The 5,090-nt window shown below is 42.7% G+C and overlaps 1 non-coding gene across 1 annotated transcript; it reads left to right on the forward strand.

The window, feature by feature from the left end:
* The first annotated feature begins 4,271 nt into the window (after positions 1 to 4,271).
* Positions 4,272 to 4,405, forward strand: LOC129509201 (small nucleolar RNA SNORA70). The gene has a single exon (XR_008664310.1). It is a non-coding gene; the product is annotated as a small nucleolar RNA SNORA70 (small nucleolar RNA).
* Positions 4,406 to 5,090: the final 685 nt, after the last annotated feature.

The raw sequence follows: 5,090 nt of genomic DNA on the forward strand, positions 1-5,090 counted from the left end.
ATTAACTTGAAGAGTCATGAGGAAACATGTAGGAAATAGGAAGCTACATGCAAATTTTACACAATTAGCAAACAGACTTGATTTTATGTCATTCCAATTTATGTCAGATGAAAAGAATAGCATTTTCCTTATGAAAGAATTTCCGAGTAAGAAAAAAAATACCCACACCTAACATTCAGTCAAGTATTGTCCGGGGAATGTGTCATTATCTGTTTATATAATTAACTCTGAAATAGATTTGGAAAATAACTACACAGAAATTTTCTATCCCTGCTGGACTGAAGCAATGAGCTTGGAAACTTTTTAAAAGAAGGTTCAGCTTTTGAATGGTCAGTGCTTCATAGACTTCTTTATAAGGTCATCCCACCACCATTCCGGGGAGATGGGAAAAACCTGTTAGCAGCAGAGATGATTTAAGTCTTAGCAAAATTTTTATTTTAAATTAAATTTTTTTTTCTGACAGAGTGCACACATGCACACACTGGAGGAATGGGGTAGAAGCGGAGGGACAGGGAGAGAGATAATCTTTTTTTTAAAAAAATATTTTATTTATGTATTCAGGAGAGACACACAGAGAGGCAGAGACAGGTAGAGGGAGAAGTGGGCTCCTTTTGGGAGCCTGATGTAGAACTTGATCCCAGGACCCGGGGATCACGACCCAAGACAAAGCTCTGAGAGAGAATCTTTTTTTTTTTTTAAAGATTTTTTATTTATTCATAGACACACACACACACACACACACATACACACAGAGGCTGAGAGAGAAGCAGGCTCCATGCAGGGAGCCTGACATGGGACTCGATCCTGGGTCTGCAGGCGGCGCTAAACCTCTGCGCCACTAGGGCTGCCTCTGAGAGAGAATCTTTTTTTTTTTTTTTTTTTCTGAGAGAGAATCTTAAGCAGGCTCCATGCACAGCACAGAGCCTGACATGGGGCTCAATCTCACAACCCTGAGGTCATGACTCAAGTGGAAATCAAGAGTCTGACACTTAGTTGACTGAGCCACCAAGGTGCCCCAAGATTTTATTTTTAAGTAATCTCTACACCCAATGTGGGGCTCAAATTTATAACTTCAAGATCAAGAGTTGCATGCTCTACTGACTAAGCCAGCCAGGTACTCCTTAATAAAATTTTTAAAAATCAAAAGAGAAAAAACTTTCTTTTTTTTTTTATAAAGATTTTTTTTTATTATTTATGAGAGACACACAGAGAGAGGGGCAGAGACACAGGCAGAGGGAGAAGCAGGCTCCATGCAGGGAGCCTGACATGGGACTCGATCCCGGGTCTCCAGGATCAGCCCTGGGCTGAAGGCGGCACCAAACCGCCAAGCCACCTGGGCTGCCCAAGAAAAAGCTTTCTTTACATTAAAATCTAGCTATTAATTATCTTGATAGTTGAAAATCAAGCTTAAAATGTTCACTTTCAACATTGCTTTTAAAATATGATTTAAGAGATGCCAGTTAAGCATCTGACTCTTGATTTTGGCTCAGGTCATGATCTCAGGGTTGTGAGATGGAGCCCTGCATTGGGCTCTGTGCTGGGTGTGGAAACTGCTTGATTCTCCCTCTCTCTCTGCCCCTCCCCCAGCTTGTGTGAGCATGCACCTGCGCGCTCTCTCTCTCTCAAAAAAAAAAAAAAAAAAGAGTAAAATATGACTTAAAACAAAATACTTCACACAGTTTTCCTTTATAAGTGTTGATGGACACTGAACAAATCAGAATTGACTTTTGCTTGTTTAGCTGATAAAATTGAATTTCTTTAGGGTAATATTTTCATGTCCTTCTTTTCTTTCCTTAGAACATTGCTTGAATATGTGACCATTTTTCTTTTTACACTGCTTGCTTTATAATTGAAAGGGACTATTAGCCAAATTAGAGCTGTCTTGAGGTAACTAGTAAATCACATTTACCTAAGACATACATTGCCACTGAGGGTGCTATAATAAAAGTTGATATTCTATGAAACAGGCCTCTGGAACCTCAATATATTATTTAGAAGATTTTCTTCTGAAAGAGTGAAAAAGCTTTTAAGAATGAGGATCATCTTAAGATGAGTTATTATTGGGGTCAAGTCTATATCAATACACTAGAAAATAAGTTTATACTAGCGAGAGTATAGTGACCCTGGAAATCTCATACTATTGATGGCATTATTAATTCATAGAAATGTCCTAGAAATCTTCTGAATAATATTAATGAATGCAAAATGTACATAGAGATGATTTACTCCATAGGCTTACTACTTTTCCCCTGCTCTTCCTTCTCCCTCTCCTCTTATTCTTCCTTCCTCTTATTCTTCTTCTTCTCTCTTCCTCTTCTTCTTCTTCTTCCTCTTATTCTTGTTTGTCTTTTTAAAAAATTTTATTTATTTTTTTGAGAAAGAGCATGAGCAGGGAGAGGGGCGGGGGTGGGGGCAGGGAGAAGCAGACTCCCCTCTGAACAGAGCCTGATGTGGGACTTGATCCCAGGATCACAGGACTCCAGGATCATGACCTGAGCTGAAGGCAGACACTCAACCAACTGAGTCACCCAGGGACCCTTGTTTGTCTTTTCAGCTCCACAGAGTTGAAGTCATTTAGTCATTCACCCAGCGTATTCTTTTTCAGTGCCTATTTCAGGCACTATTCTAGGCTTTGGGAATACAGCAGTGAATAAAATATACCAAATTCTCTTTTTGGATAAATCTGATGGCTGTAGGACATGCAAGATAACATCGCCTACATTGGGACAGACCAACATCTTATATCTGCTGATATGAGGCTCTGAGGACACATCACTTCTGTAGGATTCCTGCTAAAAATGCATAATCTGAGTCTGATCATGAGGAAATAGACAAATACAAATTGAGGGACATCTGCAAAGAAACTGTCCTGAAATCTTAAAAAATGTCAAGGTAAAAAAAGACCACTACCACCACCAAGGATCACACCCCGGGCTGAAGGTCGCGCCAAACCGCTGGGCCACCGGGGCTGCCCTCTCTCTATACATTTAAATTACACCAAAAAAAAGCATTAAAATTTTTTCCTGGTGGAACTTACCTTGGTGTGTTAGTGGCTGGGTGAGGTGGGGGTGGTGTTTCAGACAGATAGTAACAAAATAAATCAGTAAAAAATATATTATGTTAGGGGCACCTGGGTGGCTCAGTGGTTGAGTGTCTGCCTTTGCCTTGGGTTGTGATTCCAGGGTCCTGGGATTGAGTCCCGTGTCTGGCTGCCCGTAGGGAACCTGCTTATCCCTCTGCCTATGTCTCTCTCAGGCTGCCTGCAAGAAGCCTGATGTGGGACTCGATCCTGGGTCCTGGGATCAATGCCCTGAGCTGGAGGCAGACGCTTAACCACTGAGCCACTCGGGCATCCCATCTATGTTTAGTTTTGCAGGAAACTCTCAAACTACCTTCCAAAATGGCTGTACCATTTTAATAAGCACAGGAATTTTGACCTGCTGCATTTCTGAGCTGGGCTGGTTCACCCCTCCTTAGGCAACAGGATGGTGCCTCCATGCCTGGGAGGTCGCTATGTTGATGCCCAACTTGGTGCAGACACCCAATTAGGAGAGTCCATTGCCTCCCAGAACTCCTGGGCTCCAGTGATCCTCCTGTCTCAGCCTTCAAAGTAGCTGGTGGCTACTGCCTGAGTGCTCCTGGCTGGACCATTTTGTACTCTCATCAGCAGTGAATGAGAGTTCCCATTGCTTCACATCCTCACCAGCATTTGGTGTTGTCAGTTATTATTATTTTAAAAATCTTAGCCATTCTAATGGATGTGTAGTGGTATCTCATTGCTGTTTTAATTTGCATTTTTTAAAAGATTTATTTATTTCAGAGAAAGAGAGAGGGAGAATAAGCAGAGGGAGCAGCAGAGGGAGAGGGAGAAGCAGGCTCTCCCACTGAACTGGGAACCCAATGAATCCCAAGACACGGGATCATGACCCAAGCCACAGGCAGACGCTTAACTGACTGAACCACCCAGGCGCCCCAGGAACCAGAGGATCTTAAGCAGAAATTGATGTAATCTGCTTTCTGTTTAATAGGCTCATTCTGCTTGCCGTGTTGAAATCAGACCAAAGACATAAAAGCAAAGGACTGGTGAGGAGACTGGTGCCAAAATCAGGGAAGAGGTGATGGTGACCAAGCCACTGGTGGTATTGAAGGATGAGGCATGACTGAATTCTGCATATATTTAGAAGATAAGGAATTTACTAATGGATTGGATGCGGGGGTGTGGGAGAAAGAAAGAAACTGAATATAGTCTGTTCAAAGATTGTAAACAGAGTCTGGAGCCAATTAAGCCAACTGTGCTCTTTCCCTAGAGGGGCCTGATGTGCCATGGCTGCAAACAGTAGCTTCCTTGGTAGTGCATGAAGCCTGCTGCTTCTAGGAGTTGCCTTAAGGGACCTTGGAGACAGAGGTTCATGTCTGACTTCATGCTATCCCCAGTCTAGGCTCCAGACAGGTATGTAAGGTGCCTTTGGAAAGCCCCAGAACACAGTAGCCAGGGTCCACAATGACCACGCCAGTATGTCTATCTGTGGCAAGCTGCAAAAAAGGGAGCATGTAACTGAGGCCCTATACAGGGCCAAGGTCAAGTTCCCTGGCTGCCAGAAGATCCATATCTCTAAGAAGTGGGGCTTTACTAAGTTTAATGGGGACAAATTTTTTTGAAAACTTGGTGGCTGAAAAGTGGCTTATTCTAGAGGGCTATGGGTTCAAATGCAGCCCTAATTGTGGCCCCCTGGACAAATGGCAGTCCCTGCATTCCCAAGAACCTCAGGGCTGCCCCCTCCTTAGTCATGCTCACTGATAAATCCTACTTCCTATCAACAATAGCAAAGATAAACCGAGGTGTATTCAAATTTTAAGAGTTTATTTGAACATTGATTTGAATCAGGCAGTGCCAAACTGGAAGCAGGCAGCAAGGTTTTCAAAAAGAAGCAAAGCAAGGAAGCTATTTCATTGGCTAGAACTTAAGGGGTGCAATAGTGGGAAGGTCTACTTGGCTGTGATTGGTTGTTCTTCTTGATCTGGAGGTATTTGCAGAACTGACTCTGGCTGAGGTTTCAGTTTGATTACGTAGGTTACCAAAGCCTTAGAGC

The sequence above is a fragment of the Nyctereutes procyonoides genome, unplaced genomic scaffold (assembly GCF_905146905.1).
Source record: "Nyctereutes procyonoides isolate TBG_1078 unplaced genomic scaffold, NYPRO_anot_genome, whole genome shotgun sequence".
In the NCBI taxonomy this organism is placed as follows: Eukaryota; Metazoa; Chordata; class Mammalia; order Carnivora; family Canidae; genus Nyctereutes; species Nyctereutes procyonoides.